Source organism: Lepidothrix coronata, unplaced genomic scaffold, assembly GCF_001604755.1.
Source record: "Lepidothrix coronata isolate B3197 unplaced genomic scaffold, Lepidothrix_coronata-1.0 Scaffold254, whole genome shotgun sequence".
Taxonomy (NCBI): domain Eukaryota; kingdom Metazoa; phylum Chordata; class Aves; order Passeriformes; family Pipridae; genus Lepidothrix; species Lepidothrix coronata.
Window position 1 is genome coordinate 79,081 of NW_016690434.1, and position 18,086 is coordinate 97,166.

The window sequence follows — 18,086 nt, forward strand, 5'->3', positions numbered from 1 at the left end:
CCATTTTTTTCCCCCAAACGCCCCATTTTTTTCCCCAAAAATCCCCTTTTACCCCCAGACCACCAGTGACATCCTAAACATGCACATGGAGCCAACTGGGGGGCCCTGTGAAGAGGCACCTTGGGCTGCCCTAGACAAAGTGTTGCCGGTGGGCTGAGGTGATGCTCCATCCTTGGAGATGCTCAAAAGCCACGTGGGCATGGGGAGGACATCTGACCCTGCTCGAGCAGGGGTCTGACACCCCCTGAGGTGCCTTCCCAGCTCCACAGCTCGTCCATGCCCTGCTGAGGCTTTGGCAGCTCACAGGCAGGAAGCACCTTTGCCAGTCACCACCCGAAAATGCGGGCGAGTGGCCGCGGTTCCTGCCGGGCAGGAGGCTCTGCCAGCACCCACACGCCAGGCTGGCACTGCTGGGATCCCAAAGAAACGCTGGAACAAACCCTCAGCCCTGCCAAGGGCTTTCCCAACCCTGCAGCAGCAGCAGCAGCAGCACCGGGAGTCGTGGAATCATAGAATCATGGAATCATAGAATCACAGAATCAGAGAATCAGCCGGGTTTGAAAGGACCTCCGAGATCATCCAGTCCAACCCTTGATCCAACATCGCTGTGGTTCCCAGCCCATGGCACTGATGCCACACCCAGTCTCATCTTAAAAACCTCCAGGAACGGAGAAGAATCCACCACTTCCCTGCTCCTGCCCACCGCGGGTGACCACTGGAAATAGCAGGGCTCTGACATCATGAGGAACCTCCCAGTCTCTCATCGTCCGGCTCGATTAATATGCAAATTGGGTGATGTTTCCCGGGGGAGGAAGGGTTTCTTCCCGTGGGGGGAACCAGGGAATCTGCAGAACGAAGTGTTTGCACCCAAAGTGTGACTTTTTGCTGAAACACTGAGCTGTGGCTCTCCAGCCTCTGGGTAGGAGCTGTTCGTGAAGCCTTAACAGCAGTGATAATCTGGATTAACCCAGGAGTAGTTACTGGTTATTAACCAAGGAGTGGTATGGTCATGCCCTTTACAAGCTCAGAAATTCACCTCACAAAGGCCTAAGAAAATCACCTTAAAATATTACAAGCTTAAAACCTCGTAGGGTTTTTTTTTCCTCATAGGAAGTGAATAGGAACCATATTCCCAAAAGTTCCTTTAAATCAAACATGGAATTGAATGACTTTACTGGAGTTACTAAATACTGAGTAACTGCTCAAACTGAGGAGAGACAATAAGATTTGTGTGGGTGCTCAGGGCAGGTTTTGGGGTTCAAATGTAGCTACAGCCATTTGCAGGACTGCAGATACATTTAAATTCCTGGTTATTTGCCATCCCTGTACTTGCCCAGACAACTCTGGGTTTGTTTCACAGCTGGCTGTCCAGAGGGAATCACTAGTGGACAGTTACTCAAGAATAAAAAGGTGAATGTTGACCTGCAGAAGCGTTTTGCATCAAAATCATTAGAGTTATGCTCCCTGGTGGAATAAAAAGGGATTATCCTGATTCAGCCCTTCCCCATCCCTTGCTCAGCTGCATGTTCAAATATGAAGCTTCATCTGTTTGTTGGGCACTGTGGCAAATGCTGTGAGGGGACAGGGACAGTCTCCTTTTCCACAGGCATCTACAAACATCCCTTTATTTGTGCATCAAATCACAAACACAAAAGTATTTCCTCCTCTGGGAAAGAGCCCGAAGCCAAGGTGCTGTTTTCTGTCACCCACGTGCCTTAGGCAGGGCTCTGGAGCCTGCCTGGCTCTGGCAACAGGATTTATCCAACAGGAGTGTTCTAACAGCAGGGAACAACACCTTTGCTCTGAGCTTGCCAGGTGTGTGACAGACACAAATTCAGTGAAGCCTCAGAGCAGCCCTGGTGAGGCAGGTGGGGATTAATCGAGGAATTAATCACTACAGAGAAACCAAGTCAGAAAATGAGTCTCTCAGTCACTTCTACCCTGCCCTTGACGCTGGTTTCCAAGACAAACAGGTTATTTGTTGGGTTACATTAGAGCAGACCCCTGCAAGACACCTTTCTGCACCTCCCAGCCCCTGCTTTGGTGCTGGGGGAGGTCACTGCACCCTCCTCACAGGTGGGCACCCCCCTCACCCCCCTGAGGGCACTGCCAGCAAAGGCTGTGTCTGCAGAGGTGGCCAGAGGTGGCCACGGGGGCAGAGCCAACAGCCACGAGACCCAAACCCAAACCTCAGTGGAGCACTGGGAACAAAAACCCTGTTGAAAATCCCGATTTACTGCCCAGCTCCTCCTGGGAGATGAGGACTCTCCTCCTCTCATTCTCTCACAGCAGCACTTCCTGCAGCGTTTTCCAGAAACCCTGGCTTTGCTGGTACAAAAAGCAGGTCACAGTGACTTCGTTAACTGTAGGTTTTCCATTGGAAGAGACAAGACAGAAAGGGGAAGGACAACTCAGACCGATTTGAGGGGTGGGGAAGTGAAACGTGGATCCTGTGTCATGTTCAGAGAATAAGTTTACAGTGAGGCCTGAAAATAAACCCTGAACTTCCAAACTGTTGCCTTATCTAGAGGAGCATCTCCTCTCTCTGACTCCTGCCCTAGTACTCATTTCATTCTCATCTTTCCCACAGTTTGGATCACTACAACACGAGCTGCTGACTTCTGGGTGGCTGAGGGACAACCAGGTGCCTGCACATGGGTTATTGTCCCCTGTGTTTTGGGGTGCTGGACTCAGACCTGCACAGACCCTGCTCCTGACGGAAAAGAAAAAGCACAAAATACTCCTGGGCACGAGATTCATGGCAATTTTCACTGAACTTTCTCATGGTTTAGGACTGTGGTTGTAAATTCTTCTTCCCCCTTGCACCCAACAAGGTCTGGCCACTGTAAAAAAACTCACATTTGGGAGATCCAGCCACCAGCAGTGGCAGGACTGGTGCCCAGCTGGAGCTTCCTTACAGCCCAGGGAGTCCCTGCCCAAGGGAACAGCCCTTGATAGCACTGGAGGAACAAAAAGAAATCCTGGAACTCCTGTAGTGCTGCTACTTTAGTTCTGGGAACCTGGGACAGAACAGGAGGAGGAAGTTCAGGGTCTGGATTTCCAGTAGTCACCCCGTGGGATCTTCCAGGAATGTCTTGGGTGGTTCCTGGACCTTTCACACTCACTTGGTGCCCAGCATTTGCAAAATGAGTCAGAAAGGTTCCCTTGGCATTGGCAAACATTGGCAAACACATAAATCAGGGGATCCAGGCAGGTGTTTGCCATGAGCTGATGTTGGAGGCAACTGCTCCTCTGTGCAAGAGGTGCCAAGACATGCCACAGGACTTCACAAGGATGCCAGTGGTCCTGCAGATGTGCAGGGAGCCAAAGCAGGTGGCAAAAACCACAAGAGACACTGCAATCATCTGCAGAGACCTGCTCTTCCTCTGCTGCCTCTGGAGCTTTCCCTGCTGCTGCAGCAGTGGCAGCTCCCAACAGAGCTCCACAAATCAGGGAAATGGCAAAGGACAGGAGGAAAGAGAGCAAAAGAAGAACTATGGTGTGGAAGAAGAAAATACATGAATATCCAGGCATTTTGTTGAGCCTGGGACTGAAGTCTTGAGGAGGAAGAAGAAAGGCAACCCTGGGACAAAGAGGATGAGCCAGATGAACAAGCACAGGTTTTCCAGATTTCTTGCAGAGGGACTTGCTCTTGTACCACACAACACCAAAGCACTGGTGGATGCAGAGGAACATCAGGAAATAGATGCTACAGTGCAGGAAAACTTGAACTGGCAGAGGAACTTCCCAAATGGCCACTGGTTGCCAAGGCTGAGGTAGGAAAGCCTGAGTGGAGCAATGGGGATGATCAGGACACTTCCCAGGACCAGGCTGAACTGCAGGACCGTGCCTGAATCCCACTGCTTGATCCAGAAGCCGCTCAGCAGGAGAAGGGTCCCAGGGCAGGGACAGTGGGTGCAGCCCCTGGACACTCAGTCCACACTGGGGTTCATGAAGGTGAGAGAGGACTCAGGAGAACCCTCTGTGCTGACCTGCAAGGGGTGGGGTGGAAGAAAGAAGCCCCTGAGCTCATCAGCTTTAGGCTGAGCTGGGTCAGAGGCAACAGGGGCTGAAGCAGCAGAGGGAGGTTTTCCAACGATCCCTGATCCTGAAGATCTGTGGCCAAAAGTCGATCACGATTCATCCTGGCCTCCACGTATTATCCTGGCAGCTTCAAAGGCCCAAAGTCTTGCTTTGGTTTTCCAATGATCACTGATCCTGGCCTCCACAGGTTCAAGGAGCCAAAGTCTTGCTTCTCACACACAAATATACAACCCTGTGAGAATCAGATTCCAAACTGTCACACTCAGCTTGACATCCTCCAACTGTGCCACAAAGGGAGGAGAAAGGGCTACACGGGAACAGTGGGAGCAGCTTAAATGTTCCCCACCACTAACTGCTGATGGAGGAAGATGACACAGATGGTGCTGTTGCTGCTTGGCTCCAAAAGTCTCTGCATTTCAAATGCCTGGTGAGACCCCAGCAATCCCCACACTCCATGATTCCAGCTTATGGTTACAGCACACTCAGCCAGTGCCTGACTGACCTGCTCCCTTCTCCTGCTGCCAGACTTTCCAGCAGTAAAACATCTCCCTGGCCTTTTGGCAGCCTCACATCCACCTGGGGATGACCCTGAAATCAGACCCCTGTGATTACATTCAGGCACTTGGATTTACACTCTGGCCCCTGTGCCAGTCACTGCTCACTTTGCCTTTGGGGTATGACCACGTCCCACCCCAGCACCTCCCCAAAATGCTCAGGGCACTTTGGGGTACCAGCTCCATGGAATGATGCTCTCAGCCTGTCCTGCTGCAGCCACAGCTCTGCACCACATCCCAAGGGATGAGGGACAGATCCCAGGGAGGAAACAGGCCTGAAGGCATTGTCACAGCTGATGTGTTTTTAGACAGAGGCATCTTCAGTCAGCACTGAAACTGCCCCTCCCTGTGTGCTCCGGGGGGGGCTGAGGAAGGAACGGGGCTTGAACAGCTCAGGAGGTGTTGAGAACCAGTTTGTCCTCACCAGGGCTTGCCCAAGCCTGGCTGAAACAGGGTGTCAATTCCTTAATCCAGCCTTTAACCCCCATTTTGGTAAATCTGGGAGTCAAAGTCAGGAAGTCAGGGAAGGCTGATTATTATTTGCTAAAACATCAGCAAAGGACAGTGGCTTCTAACACAGAGGGGGCTAAGGCACACATTACATGTTTGCTTTCCTCTGTCTTTCACTATTTTTCCTAAAAAGTGAACCTTTCTGAATTAAAGCCTTTTGGATAATGTTTTGTTGCTGCCTTATGGCACCATCACCCACAGAGCTGCAGAAATCCCACCCCATTCCAGAGAGCAGCCACGCTGGCAACAAGGGGATCCTTTCTTTTCTGCCCAAAACAGACCCACTGTGGTGGCAACAACCAGCTCAGGGTGACAAGAATCCACAAGGTCATGGGTTTCATTTCAATCCAGCAGTTTTGGGTGCTGTTTACTCTTTAGGCTCAGTAAAAGCTGCAGATTGATGGGATCATAAGCTGTGGATGGGGAGGGGTGTCCCCAAGTCACAGCAAACAGTCCAAACAAGCATCATTCTGCAGGTCAGAAAATGGGAATTTCTGAAACTGCCTTCCTGCTTCTTTCCCAGGCCAAAGGACCTTCCTTCCTCCCCAGTAGCCACAGTCTGGATTCAATGCCCACTCTGTAGGAAACGAGTTTTAATAAATGTAATAATTTCGTAATGAAGGAGACAGAGGATCTGTACTGTGAGTGAGAGGAGGAATTTTGAGAGGTAAGAAGAAAACACCTAAGGATTATTCCAAAATTTGAAATGTGCTTTAACTTAACAAGGCAAAGCAAGGGGGGAAAGAAAGTTAATTTTTATGTAACCTGAAGGCAAATCACACAAACCATTAGCCACAAACTTACCTGGAGAACAGCAGGAGAAATGCCTCATCCCTGGAAGTGTCCAAGGCCAGGTTGGAGGGGGTTTGGAGCAACCTGGGCTGGTGGAAGGTGTCCCTGTCCATGGCAGGGACTTGGAACAAGACGGGGTTTAAGGTCCCTTCCAAGCCAGCCCAGCCTGTGATGCTGTGATTCCATAATTAGAGCTAATCTGGATGTAAAAGGGAGGAATCAGGACCCACATCCAGCCCTGCAGCTCTGAGCCCTTCATGTATAAAACCCCCTCACCTGTCTCAGCCCTTACAAACCCCAACAGCATTTCATGGGGTCACGCCCATGGAGAGCTTTACCTTTAGAAGCTGGTTCCTGTTACAATATAACACGAATAAAGCCTCACACGCAGCCACGGGTGAGACTTACCCCGTCCTCCCACGAGGGCCAGGCCGGTGGCAGAGCAGCAGAAGCACTGGAGCTCCTTCAGACTCCCCAGGGAAGAGCTGATGGGCAGGAGGAGCCTCCAGTGACCCCCTGGCTGGATGGTGGAAAGGAGAGCTCGGCAGTGAAACTCCAGCAGCTCAGAGAACTGCAGGCAGCAAAAGCAGCAGCTGATTCATGAGAACAGCTGGACTTTTTGCTCAAAATCCTCCAAAAGCAGGAGATTCCGGGGTTGCTCTCCCCAGGGGAAGGTCAGGAGGTGCTGGGGAGTGGAGCACAGACCCTGCAAGGGTGCAGGGGAAGTGGTTGTGTGACCCCACCCAGCACAGTGAGCAGGGTCCAGCCCCAGCAGGAAGCATCGAGGGGTGCAGAGCTCAGCAGGGCTGGGGTGACATCACTTCCCAAACCACTGGAACACCAGCAGGGGTGGTGACCACAGTGCAGGGCTGGGTGGGGTGAGCTGGGGGTTTCCAAGTCCTGCAGACCTGAGTAGCTGTAACCTCAAAACAGACCCACTGTGGTGGCAACAGGGTGACAAGAATCCACAAGGTCATGGGTTTCATTTCAATCCAGCAGGTTTGGGTGCCATTTACTCTTTAGGCTCAGTAAAAGCTGCAGATTGGTGGGATCATAAGCTGCGGATGGGGAGGGGTGTCCCCAAGTCACAGCAAACAGTCCAAACAAGCATCATTCTGCAGGTCAGAAAATGGGAATTTCTGGAACTGCCTTCCTGCTTCTTTCCCAGGCAAAAGGAAACCCCCAGAGGGCTTCACTGAGATGTTCAGATGATCTCTGGTGTGTTGGTGCAGAAGTGTTCTGGTCCAAGCCCAACCTCGAAACTGCCACCGCCTTTACTTTGTAAGGCAGGACACATCCATAGCTGAGATTAAAAACCCAGAGGGTGAAATCCCAATGTTGCATCCCAATGAACTCTTTGGGACCTGATGGAAACAGTCCCTGAAGGAAAGTTAATCCATGGATGGTCAAAACTTGATGCTTCCAAGCCCCCCTGGGTGCTCCTGTGGGCAGCCAGCTCCGGGGGGACAGGGGCTTTCACTGGCTCTCTGTGGAAGGGCTGCAAACTGAATTTCGAGCTAAAAAGGAAGTTTCTAAGCAAAGTGTGGTTTTTAGTCTGTGTGCAGCCCACAGAGACTATTTTGAGCAGAGCCACCAGCCCCCACAGCCTCCTGCCCTGGGATGGCAGCACCTGAAGCCACACGAGGTGACTCCCTGCCATGGGGGGCTTTAGGGGAAGCTGCACTGGGGCAAGGGGCTGCACAGGGCGCCCAGAAAGTGCTGCTTCATGTCCTTTTTTAGGCTTCTGGGGGCGTTTGTCTTCTTCTGTAATAAATAGCCCAGCTCAGTGCAGCGGCTGTGCTGGTTCTGTGTGGTTACAGCACACGTGGGGTGTCTTCTTGGGAATCCCTGTCTGGAGCCATTCCTTGTGATGTCACAGCACAGCCCTTCCTGGGGAGGAAGTCACCCACCTCCCCTGCAAGGGGAATAAATGTGTGACAAAGGGTGCTGAGGGGTGAAAGTGCACGGAATGAGACCCAAACCCCAGGGGCTGGAGTTACCCCAGCACATGGGCCACCCTTGGCTGTGCCCTCCTCACCCTGGGCCCTCAGTCAGCCCAGACCATTGTGCAAACACCACAGTGAAAGTGAGCCTCTGCAGGGTCTGGACTCTTGGGGGCCACACCACTGAAGCCTGGTGGATCCCAAGCCCTCTGCCACCACCAGCTCCCATTCAGAGGTGTTTTCCTTGGGCAGGACCTTCTCCGACAGAGCTCAGAGCACCCTGAACATTTGCAAAAAAACCAGAGCAAACCCACAACCACCTGAAAATAAGACTCTGGTTTGCAATCAAGGGTTCCTCTGCATAAAGGATGAGAGAACAAACATTTGTGCCATAAATTCAGCGTGGAAGATGCTTCCAGCAGTGCTGGATCAGCCCTCCCAGCAGCAGCTTCCAGCCGGTGCCTTCGCTGGCTCCCAGAACGGGAAAAGCAAAAGCAGCAGAGATGCAAGGGCTGAATGAGGACAGAGACAACCTGACCACCACGTGTGGAAAAGAGTTTATTGGAAGGAAACATGATGATATTTACAGGGATAAACCCAGCATGTGACCAGCAGAGCACGGCAGTCCTGGCCCTTCACCCTTCCTGCCCAGTCAGGTCCATCTGTCCCTGCTCAGGTCTGTCCCACTGAGGACAGAGGAGCCCAGCATGTCAGTGAGGCCAGTCCCCTCCTGTCCCACTGGATTAATTAATTTAAACCCTTTTTCCACAGCAAGTGCTCCCAGCAAACTCACACAGGCTCTGGCAGAAGAGCAGGGAGAATATCCAGCTACGCGTCCGCCCTCACACTCAACTCCAGGGCAGCAAAGTCCCCCAGCCCCCAGAAACACTTTCTGAATGTTCTTCCTCCTGCCTTCCTGTTCTTTCCTTCTCCCTCTGTTGCTGTCACCTGTGGCTGTACCTGCAGGGATCAGGAGGATCGTGGAGGCCTCAGGGACAGCCACAGTGTCACAGTGTCACAGGGCTGAGGCACAACTTTGCAGGGAGTTTATGCTTTGAAATGTGCACAAAACATTAACTGCCACTTCTTGCTCCTTTTTCAAACACATCTGAACACGAGGCATCAACTTCAAGGCAGAAACTTCATCTCCCCCATGTGAAAGTAGAGGTTTACATCTGAGTTTCTTATCCTACTTGGGATAGAGGATTGGGAACTTCAAGAGCACAGTTCAGGCAGCTTCCTTGTGAGGTTTAACTTCAGAGGAGTCACTTCACACCCCCTCCCATTCCCCTCTTTGCAGCACCTGGGTCTGGGTGCTGAGCTCAGGTGACTCCAGCCCTGGGTGACTGAACAAACACAGTGTCAACCAACAGGAACAATTTGCAAACAACTGAGCAGCAGACAAATGTGCAAATGTATCTGGTGGCTACTTCTGGATAATGATGCATAATCTATCCCGACTCCCTTCCCTATCTGCTCCTGGATAATGTGTCTGTGAGCCTGAGTCAGGTTTATAAATGGTTGGCAACGAAAAAAACAGGCTGTGTTTGAGCCAAACATTATGTTCAGCAAATAAGGAGCAGTTTTGCCATGGACAGCTGCTGTGAGAGCCCAGAGTCAGAATCCCTCCAGTGCTCCAAGATTCCCATCCTGCCTATGTGAGGTGCAGGATGCAACAGCAGACTTTTGCCTCTAAAATTTAATTTTATGCCTAAACTGCAGGCTCAAAAAGAGCAATACCGTATTCCTTCCCCATCTATCTGCTCAGAAAGTGGCTCTTACATTTATTTGGCTCAACTGCTGGGAATGCTCCAAGGAAAGCTAATTACAAGGTCATTGCAGTAAATTGCATTTGGTGGCATAACTCTGAGTCACTGGTTCAGGGTGTTTTCCCCCTTCCAGCCCAGAGTAACTCATTTAACAAGCATGAAGGAAAGCAGAAAAAAAATTAGGGATTCTCAGTGCATGAGACCTAATGGAGAGCCAGCATTCCCAAAGTGCCATGAGCTTTGTGTGTCCCAGTAGAGGTGAGTTCTCCTGGGAGCAGTGACAGACTGGACACCAGAGATTTTCCAGTCAGTTTGGGAGCTGAGGCTTACTGGCCATGCAGTCCTGGAGCAGGAGAAGAGGAGCCTGAAACCATTTGGAGGCTTCCCAGGGCTGCCCCTGCAGGAGCAAATTTCACTCTTCCCCCCAGGAAATCTGCTCTCCATCCACTCAACCCTTTGGGAAGCAGAGAAGTCACTTCACTGTGTTGGGTGGCAAAGGTGCCACTTGGAGTGATCCTGCTGCTGGCTGAGGTGTCTCCAGTGCAGCTCCTCGCCCTGCAGGGACGAATTCCCAGGAGGAAGGGGCTCATTCCTCCTCAGTGGTGTGTTCTCAGTGAGGAAAGCTGCAGGTTGCAGTGCCTGGGGGATGCTCCTGTGTGGGCTGGTGAGGTGGTGCAGACCCTGAGGGGTGGCTCCTCCGGCTCAGCCATCTCTCCCCACGCTCCCAACAGATCCCTCCTCACGCCTTCCGGATGATCCTTCCCGGTTTCCTCCAGTCCCTGTACCTCTCCCGGCGCACAGAGTGGACCAGGGGCCTGGAGAAGCTGGAGGGGCTGGATCTGGTGGCATTGCTGTGGAGGAACAAAGTGAGACATCGTTACTGGGGTGGGACAGAGCTGGGGCAGAGCTGCTGCGTCCAGGGGAGGCTCCTGAAAGGACAGGGAGTTTTGGTTCACCACCACTGGAGCTAAGAGAAGGGCCAGTGCTGGATCCTGCTGCAGATCCTGATGCTCAAGGTGCCTGAGCTGCAGCCCCAGGGCTGAGCCTCCCCTGTGCACCTGAAGTGGTGGCAGGAACCTTCCCTGTCCCAGCTACTGGAGGTCTTGGGAAGAGCTGCTGAACTTCAAGTGCACAGATGTGAGCTCAGAACCCCCCAGACAGCCCATGAGAGCCCCAAGGTCTGTCCCCTCTCTCCAGGTGGGTCACTGAAAACAAACCCCTCCAAAACTTCAGATACCTTTGAGAAGTTTTCCTTAAACCCCCTAAAGCAAACAACGTGCAGTCCTGGCTTTTCTTTGGGATTTTGCCACCCTTGTTTCAGTCCATGTTCTCTCAGGGGGGTTATCCTGGATGTGAACCAACCACTCCATGAACCAACCACGCCATGAACCAACCACAGCCGTGCAGAGATGCCCAGGACAGTCTCATGGAGCTGGCTGGGCTGCAGGACCAGCAGGGCTGTGTTCACCCAGGGCTCTTCTGGGGTGACTGAACACTCCAGCCCACTTGTCCTGGACATTTCTCCTCTCTCCAGGCACTGTGTCCCAAGCTCTTCTTTCCTTCAGCCCTCCTGGCTGACACCTTCACTCCCCATTTTCATATCTGGATTTGCAAAGACTGCAGACTGGCACAGCAAACATGCAGGTTGTGCTGCCAGTGCTGGGGGTGAGGTGGGGCACAACAGTTCTGGAGGAACTCGGAGTGACATTTGTATGGAGTCCTGTCCCCACCCCTGCAGAAAGGGCTGTGCCTTGGTGATCTCTGGGTTTGGTGATAGGAGATCTCTCCTCTTTCCAGATCCTGCTCAGAGACCTTCCTCCTGTGATTCCCAGTGACTTTGTCAATAAACATTGTCCAGAGGGGGCCAGAGGGTACTCTGAGGGCTGGAGCCCCTCTGCTCTAGGAGAGCTGGAGGTGTTCAGCCTGGAGAGGAGAAAGCTCCAGGGAGACCTGAGAGCCCCTTGGGATAAGGCAGTGAAATGACAGGACAAGAGGGAATGGCTTCCCACTGTCAGAGGGCAGGGTTAGATGGGATATTGGGTAGAAATTCTTCCTTGTGAGGGTGGGGAGGCCCTGGCACAGGTTCCCCAGAGAAGCTGTGGCTGCTCCATCCCTGGAAGTGTCCAAGGCCAGGTTGGACAGGGCTTGGAGCACCCTGGGCTGGTGGAAGGTGTCCCTGCCCATGGCAGGGGGTGGGACTGGATGAGCTTTAAGGTCCCTTCCAACCCAAACCAGTCTGTGATTCTGTGATCTAAGCACTGGAGGAAGGGAGAGCAGGGAGCAGAAGTGCCTTGGGCTGCCAGAGGAGGCTGATGAATGGAGGCAGGGGCGGGGGAGCCGCCAGCCACTCCAGGAGCGGAGGAAGAGGGAGCTGTGGAAAAGCTGTGAATGTGAGAAAAAGCTGCCTCACAACAGAGCCTGTTACTATCCAACAGCCACAAAAGGATCTGCCTGGGCTGAGGCTGCAGCCAAGAGAGAGCACTCTCATGTCCTAATTAGCCCGCTGCTTTATAACTTAATTTCCTAATTGGTTTTCACGTTAATTACTTCTAACAGGCCGGAGAGGTGGCAGCTCAGGCCCTGTGGCAGGAGATGGAGCTTCACCTCTACAGCACTGGCCCAGCTCCAGGCTGTGCTGGGAAGCTGTGCCCTCACTTGCATCTCATCCAAGGAGCTCTGCCTTGCTGCTGCCTCAGGGTTAAGCTCTTACAGGAAGGTTTTGAGTGGCTGCCTTGGCAATGCCTGTAAATCCTTCCTAAAATACCCCTCAGGTCACAGATCACACCAGTGCCCTCCCGGCTGGAGGTGGCACCCACTGCCACCAGGGCTGAGCTGAGCCAGGATGGGTGTCCCAGGTCCCTGCTCTCACCCTGGTGCAGGTGCTGGGTTTGTGCTGTGCTGCTCCTGACCTGATGTGAGGCATCAGGAACCTTTATCCCACTGCTGAGCCAAGGCTTGGACTCTGTGGACAGCCAGGCTACAGATGTGGCAACCATTTCTGAGCACTTTCCAAGCCCAAGACTATACTAAAGGGTGAACATCTGGCTCCAGCTGTGCTCTCCAAGCACTGGAAACCTGGCCTTGTGGGCTCATCAATCAAGAAACCTCAGCATTATTAACTCAGTGGGGGGGTGTGAGCCCAGGCTACACCAGAACCAGGGTGTCCACACAGGACAATCTTAATTCCACTGAAAGAATCCCAGTTCATCCTGTAATTTTCCAGTTCTCTGGGTCACAGAGCTTCACCTGTTTATGGAGCAACATGTGAAGGATTCATGTGACATGGACAGACCTGGTGGCTTTGCTTTCCCAGGCTGGCTGAGGTCAGCCAGAGGAGCAGCAGGAGCAGGGACAGCTCAGATGGAGAGGGCTGGGCTGCCTCCAGGGTCTGGGGCTCTGCGCAACTCATCTGGCTTGGTCTCACCTTCCCAAATGAGGCTGGGTGAGATTTTTGGGTTTGGTGGGATATCTAATTCCCTTAGGTTCCCTAAAAAAAAAAAAAAAAACCCAGTCCTATCACATTTTCCTGGCTGCTTGATGCAAGTTTTTTTGGTGGCTTCTAGCAAATCAAATGAGTCCATTAGGTTTTCTGTTTTGCATCAGGGTGCCCCAGAGCTCAGTGCAAGTTGTCCCAAGTCCTCCCTGCACTCTGCCTTGAAGACAGTGACGAAATCTGCCTCTGACCTCAATCAGAAGCCAGCCAGCCCCTTCTCTTTCAAGCTATTTCTGCACTGTCTCCACCCATGGCAGTGTTCCCAGTGCTAATCATTTCACTTGTACAAGGTGCAGCTCAGCTTTGCTGGTCTGGAAATCCAGCCAGGGAATGTATCCCTGAACTGCAGATGAAGAGGCTGGGAGCTGCTGGCTACTGATTTCCATCAGCCCCGGGAGCTTCCTCACTCTGCTGCTTTCCCTGGGGGGTCTTGTCTATGGAGACACCTTTGGGGGGTGTTTGTGCAGCACCAGGCACAGGAATTGCTGCTGGGAATGAAGTCTGCCAGAGGATTAGGATGAGGAGTGAGCTGTGAGCTCACTCGAGCTGCAGCCATCAGACCTGGAGCAAACTGGGTCACTGGCATCTTTTCAGGTCCAAGGCTACGAGGTGTCGGTGTGCCATGGCCTGAAATCTGGCAGGAGGTGAATTTTGGGTCCTGGGGTGCAAGTCTGTAAACACACAGCTGATGGAAGCTGTCAGGATATCTTTCATTACAGGACCCCAACACTGCTGAGCCAACTACTACCCCGTTAAATGTGAGCGGGATGTGAACAGAAGCAGAGCTGAATTTTAAGGACATGCAGCATTTTTTGTTTATGTCCTTATTTCTCCAGCTCATTTTTGTTGTTGGGCAGAAAACAAGGGATTGGTGTAGTGGGCACAGCCCAGAGAGTGGGAGGAGACGGAGAGATAGTGACATGCACAGTAGTGATTTAACATGAAATACTCTGATTGCAGGAGTCTCTGGAGGTTTGTGCCTCATTGATGAATATCATGCATGAAGTGTAGCTCCTCTGCTGCCCACATTTTTCTCTTCCAGGTAAGCTGATTGGGAACCTGAGTCACAGCAAATATGCTGAGTTACAGCCCATTTCCACAGGAAAAAAAAACCAGTTACAGGCATGTTTATCTGCAAGTGTGTCAAATGCACAGGATGCTCAGACAATACAGGCTCAAAGGATTAACAGACCTTAATCCTCACCCAGCAGAGGAGACAGACACACACACATCTATAAGGACTGACACACACACACAAAAGACATCGTTTCCCCCCAGAACACCCCTGGGCTGTGCACCTTTGGGACCAGAATAGGCATCAACTCACCTCGAGGACCAAACTGGACCCGCCTGCTTCTTTGGCTTGGCCATCTGCTTCTGGTACTCCATACAGCCACTCACCAGCTCGTGAAGGATCACCACGTAGAGAAGGAAAATAAGAATCCTGGGATCCATGCGTGGCACCTCGGGGTCTGCTTCATTGGGTACAGGTGACATTGGCTCGGGAGCAGCCGGGGGGGAGCAGCTCCTGCGGCTCGGGGGGAGCTGGAGGGATGCAAAGGTTGCTGCTGGAGAGCAGCCCGGCAGGCTGGGCTTTGTGCGGAGTGAATTAGCGCCGGAGAAATGCCCGGGGGGATCCGAGCCCGCTGTCTATCGCCGTGAGGCAGCACAAACACGGCTCGGAGGCTACGGACGGGTCCTCCCGCGGGGTGGGTCACATCTCCGGGGGCTCCGTCCCTCTGGGTCCCTCTCCCTCGTGCTTTGTCTGCATTACTCCGCAGCCATCAGCTTCCCACACTTTTATTGCAGGAGCAGCCCCCCCTCCCCGCTTTGGTTAGTGGAGGGGGAGAGGTGGCTGCTGTGCCCGCACACCGGAGAGGGAGGGGAGGGAGGGAGACAGGGAGACAGGGAGAGAGAGGGAGAGAGCACTGTCTGCCTGCAAAGAATAAATCAAAACCCCAGTCAATGATTCGGGATTCTCCGAGCTGTCTCTTCCCAGTGTCTCAGGATTTTGGGATGCACCGAGCCGATGCTGACTGGGAGTGTTACTGAGTATTTTGCAGCTAAGAATTTTTTTTTCTCCTCCTCGGTTTTCTCACACTCTTGTTTTGTTTTCCTCGTTATTGTTATTCCTCACCTAAATCTTCAGCTGCTGTTTCCCCCGTGGTGAGGCTTTGACTGACACCTGATGTGCAGGAAACCTGATGCCACATCATCCAGTCTTTCCACACCGGGGCTCCTCTCCTGGCCCTTCCAGCTCTTTCTGTTTAGAGGTGCAGGATTTGGATAACAGAGATCTGGTTGTGCCATCAGATCACGGAATCATGGAATGGTGTGGGTTGGAAAAGGCCTTAAAGCTCATCCAGACCCACCCCCTGCCATGGGCAGGGACACCTTCCACTAGCCCAGGTTGCTCCAAGCCCCGTCCAACCTGGCCTTGGACACTTCCAGGGATCCAGGGGCAGTCACAGCTTCTCTGGGAAATCTGTGCCAGGGCCTCACCACCCTGAGATCCCCTCAGCCTCTCCCTTCCTTCCCCCATGGACCTGTGCCTGGAATTTCTAGCTGGATAAAAGCAAAACCCAGCCTTGTTTAGACATTTGTATAAACCAAGCAAAGAAAATACCCCCAGGAACGTGTTTCTAAGACCATCTTGCTCAAAATTCATGTTATTCCAGTGCAATCTTCCCATAAGTGAAACAATAAGCTCTCAATAAATAACTGTCAGGAGAAAATCTACCTGTGCTTAACAGAGCTGTGCCAACTGGGTGCAAAAAAAGTGCCCAGGGGAGGGGCAAACCCAGCGACCCTCATGATCCTCCACAGCTCCTGCACAAACACCAGGACCACCGGGCTTGCTCTCCAACAGGGAATGGGGTTGCACATGCTGGGGAGTGGGATCCAAGGGCAGGTGTGACACCCCATCACACCCCATCCCACAGCAAACTCACCACCAGGAAGCTGCTTCTCCCCCAGCCCAGGTTACATCACTCGGGGGTTTAACACTTGAGGTCGGAGGTTTCTCGGACACTTCTGCCCTTTGCAAGTGCAGAAAAGTGTGCAGAAGTCAGACAGTTTATAGTTCTCTGTGAAGTACAAATCTAACACACATTCAATGCTAATTACATGATACATCTGCACAGGAAATAAACCCAAGGGCAGCACCAGCATCCCAGATAAAGCTGTGCCTCCAAGTGCTGTGTGACTTCCCTTCAGCCAACTCCTCAGGAGTCCCAGAAGTGCTGAGTAACTCTAAACTGGGAGGGGAAGATCTCACGGATGGGAGTGAGTGAGTGAATGAAACAAGCCAGGACTGGAGGTGTTCTAAAAGCTCCGAAAATGGGAATTCTTGAGGTTCTCCATGGAAGGATAGTGGAGCCGTTCCCATGGCAACGGAGGCGGTTGCCAGGCTGCAGGCAATGGGTTCCAGTGTGTGGTACAAGTCCTACGTGGGGAGGGATTTCAGGCTCAGGACAACACTCAGATTTTATACATATGCAATTTTTGATGAGTAAAGCCAACGTGACTCCTTTGTTCCAGGGGGAGCAGCTTTTCACACAGAGTCAAAGGAGAGAAATTACCGGGGTAAGAGCAGCAGAATAACTCAAAACAACTTACTCAGGGTTGTGAGAGATGCTCCATCTTTGGAATAAAAATAATACTTAATACTACACAGGGCAGAAAAGCCAAAACTCGTGAGTTACTGTCAGAGCCCAAAACACAGCAGCTGTTTCCAAACCGTGACTAGTCATGAGCAATAAGTTCTTTGACAAATGAGTCACAAAAATTTAGAATTTGGAGTGATTGCAGCCCGTTTTGGGAGGGCAGAGCAGGGTGGGACTGGCCATGCTGCTGAGGGACCCCTGTGATGGCTGTACAGGGGGTACAGGACCCCTGTCACAGCTGAGGGTGCCCTGAGGTCTCCCACAAAGCTGTTGGTGTTTCCCCTCTGCCCCCCCCAGCCTGGAGGTAGATTTAGATCAGATATTGGGAAGAAATCCTTCCCTGTGAGGGTGGGGAGGCCCTGGCACAGGTTGCCCAGAGAAGCTGTGGCTGCCCCATCCCTGGAAGTGTCCAAGGCCAGGCTGGACAGGGCTTGGAGCAACCTGGGCTGGTGGAAGGTGTCCCTGCCCATGGCAGGGGGTGGAACTGGATGAGCTTTAAGGTCCCTTCCAACCCAAACCAGTCTGGGATTCTGTGATTCCATAACTTCAGCCCAAGGGCACAGCCTTGGTGTTGTGCTGGAGAAGTCTGGTGGGAGCAGAAGCACCTCTGCAGATCCTCCACTTGCTCAGATCCTCTCAGTGGAGCCCAGGAGCATTTTTGCAAACTCACCGTGGCTTCCTGAGCTGGGAACAATCAAGAGCTGGGCTGTTGCCCTGTTTGATAACCATCAGTACACCACAGATAAGCCAATAAAATGTGTATACAAGGTTATCACATAACAGGCACCTGTGAAACAGAGCTCACCTGCAGAGCAGAGCCTCGATCTGCTTCTCCAGTTGTCCATTGCTGTAATGGAGAGCCAGGACTCCTCAGGGCCATCCCCTCCCTCTCCTGCTGCTTTCAGACAACTCCACAGAAACAAGTAGGTCAAGTCTGGCTGAAGGCCGAGTGAAAGGAGTGGCATGGAATAAAGTTCCACAAGCCTGAAAGGAGAGGGAAGCAGGACCTGAGGTGCTGTCAGAGAGCCTGGAATTCAGGCAGGCTCTGAAGAACAGGGAATGAAAAGCAGGCTCTGGGATACAAAACATTCCACCCCAGTTTTGGTGGGGCAGAAACCCACAGAGAGGACAACTGTGGCAACTCCCAGTGGGAGCTGACACAAAGGGAATGGGGCAGAGGGGAGCACTGACAAAATCTCTTTCCTAAGCAGCAGCATGTCAGGTTTGCAATTCCTTTGTGAAACCAGGGTGGAAATGAGGCCGAGCTCCTTTGTCCAGGGCTCAGTCCAGCTGGTTGGGCTGGAAGAGAAACCCAG

At 52.4% G+C, this 18,086-nt stretch overlaps 1 protein-coding gene, 1 long non-coding RNA gene and 1 pseudogene across 4 annotated transcripts in view; all 3 read right to left on the minus strand.

Annotated features, from left to right (window-relative positions):
• Positions 1 to 6,334, minus strand: part of LOC108507400 (glutamine synthetase) — a 23,768-nt gene extending 17,434 nt beyond the window's left edge. Inside the window, exon 1 of the mRNA XM_017835334.1 lies at positions 6,309 to 6,334. The gene's annotated coding sequence lies outside the window, so the exon portion shown is untranslated. The remainder of the gene's footprint in view (positions 1 to 6,308) is intronic.
• Positions 3,007 to 4,144, minus strand: LOC108507367 (annotated as a pseudogene).
• Positions 6,335 to 8,430: 2,096 nt separating the features above from the next.
• On the minus strand, positions 8,431 to 16,445 carry LOC108507366. Of its 3 annotated transcripts, XR_001878105.1 has the most exons (4): positions 16,239 to 16,445; positions 16,057 to 16,138; positions 14,433 to 14,650; positions 8,431 to 10,463 (listed from the first exon to the last, which is right to left on the minus strand). It is a non-coding gene; the product is annotated as an uncharacterized LOC108507366 (long non-coding RNA). The 3 variants fall into 3 exon arrangements; XR_001878103.1 differs by having other exon boundaries at positions 16,057 to 16,445; XR_001878104.1 differs by lacking the exon at positions 8,431 to 10,463 and adding an exon at positions 13,945 to 14,164 and having other exon boundaries at positions 16,057 to 16,445.
• Between the last annotated feature and the right edge of the window lie 1,641 nt (positions 16,446 to 18,086).